Source organism: Tupaia chinensis, unplaced genomic scaffold (genome assembly GCF_000334495.1).
Source record: "Tupaia chinensis unplaced genomic scaffold, TupChi_1.0 Scaffold000360_1, whole genome shotgun sequence".
Lineage (NCBI taxonomy): Eukaryota > Metazoa > Chordata > Mammalia > Scandentia > Tupaiidae > Tupaia > Tupaia belangeri.
In genome coordinates, this window is record NW_006159856.1 from 4308713 (window position 1) to 4310522 (window position 1810).

General features: G+C 55.3%; 1 protein-coding gene across 1 annotated transcript in view; it reads right to left on the reverse strand.

The window, feature by feature from the left end:
- Nucleotides 1-1810, reverse strand: part of HTRA3 (HtrA serine peptidase 3) — a 42945-nt gene that overhangs the window by 13870 nt on the left and 27265 nt on the right.

The following is a 1810-nucleotide window of genomic DNA, read 5'->3' on the forward strand; positions in this document are numbered from 1 at the left end:
TTTTTGGAGAGGTTTTCGCTATAGGGCGCGTGCGCTCGCCAGACAGACAGAGACATAGAGACAGAAAGCAAGAAATCACCCCCCAGGGGGGATGGCCACGCCACAATCCCTTCTCCTCCATTCTCCTCCCGGGATCTTGGGCACGCACGCACACGCGCCCGGCATGAGTTTTAAGCCACCGGGTCCAGGACACGAACCGCGGTCGACTACGTGGGAGTCCAGCGACATAGCCATTACGCTAACTGCTGGTTCCCGTCATTCCTTACCTTGAAAGCCCCCCCAGATGCTCTGCAAACTCCCGTGCAAGAACAAGGGTGCCTAATGTCACCTTGATTTAATAAAGACTGTTCACTTAAAAAATGTTAGATTAACTGAGTTAGGATCATTTGATACTTTTATTTACAAAAAGCAAAAAATAAAAATACTACTGAACTTCTAAAAGATTTAGAAATGATAGATTCCACCATCCAGCTTAGAGCTTCAGTTAGTCTGCACTGTCTTTGGGAAGGTGACAGCTCTGGGGACAGGGCATCTGGGTGAGGTCAGTGGTGGCTGGGACAGTCCCTGTTCAACAATGGAGCAAGTCCAGGCCCCATCTGGTCCTCTCCTCTCAGTAGGAGAGAAAGAGAGGCAGGAAGGGACAGGATGCTGTCATCCCATGTTCAACGGGACAGTCACTGTACAGCTCGGTCTGTGCCAAATGTAGCTCCGCTGGTGTCCAGGATGGTGGCCAAGTCAAAGGCTCCCCCAAGCAAAGCATAATTAGACTGGAAAGGCTCGGTCACTAGAGAAGGGACCAAGGCTGAGATGGGTGCAAAAGTGCTGCCCTGGGTCTACTTCTGAGCTTCCTAGCAGCCAAGAGGAAAAGTGCTCAAGAGAATAAATAGTTCCCCTCACTGTCCAGCAGAAGCCTTCAGCTTCTTTGGGAAAGACAGGCTCTGCCAGGGTCCAGATTTTCTTCACATAAGGGGCACTGAAGAGCAAATGGAGTCCTCAGCGGCAGTGCTTCATGTGCCTGGTCCTCATGACACCAGTCTTGGCTGCCCTGAGGTCCGTGTGCTTGGCTGGCAGGGTCGTAGAGGAGGGGCAAGCACGAGGAAGCCCCTGCTCTCAATGAACTGCTGGTGGGAGAGCTGGGAGGAGACAGGGAGGCAATGTGGAGGTGTAAGTGCCAGGGCTGAGGGGGCCTGGGCTTTGGCCAGAGGTTGGGCACAAGGGGTGGCGGGGGCGGGGGCAGGGGCAGAGAAACTCTTGGGCTGCAAAGAATGATGGGAAGAGGGGAAGGAAGAAGGAGGAGGAGGATGGGTGGGCGAATGGAAGATGGATAGATGGAAGAAAATAGATGGAAGAGAGGGAAGGAGGGAGAGAAGGAAGGAGAGAGGAAGAGTAGATGGGAGGCAGGACGAGCAGGTGGAAGGGAGGAGGGGGAGAGGAAGGGCAGATGGGAGGACAAGCAGGTGGAGAGGAGGAGGGGGAGGAAGAGTAGGTGGGAGGCAGGACGAGCAGGTGGAGAGGAGGAGGGGGAGAGAAAGAGTAGATGGGAGGCAGGACGAGCAGGAGGAGAGGAGGAGGGAGAGGAAGAGCAGATGGGAGGACGAGCAGGTGGAGAGGAGGAGGGGGAGGAAGAGCAGATGGGAGGATGAGCAGGTGGAGAGGAGGAGAGAGAGGAAGAGCAGATGGGAGGACGAGCAGGTGGAGAGGAGGAGGGGGAGGAAGAGCAGATGGGAGGATGAGCAGGTGGAGAGGAGGAGAGAGAGGAAGAGCAGATGGGAGGACGAGCAGGTGGAGAGGAGGAGGGGGAGGAAGAGCA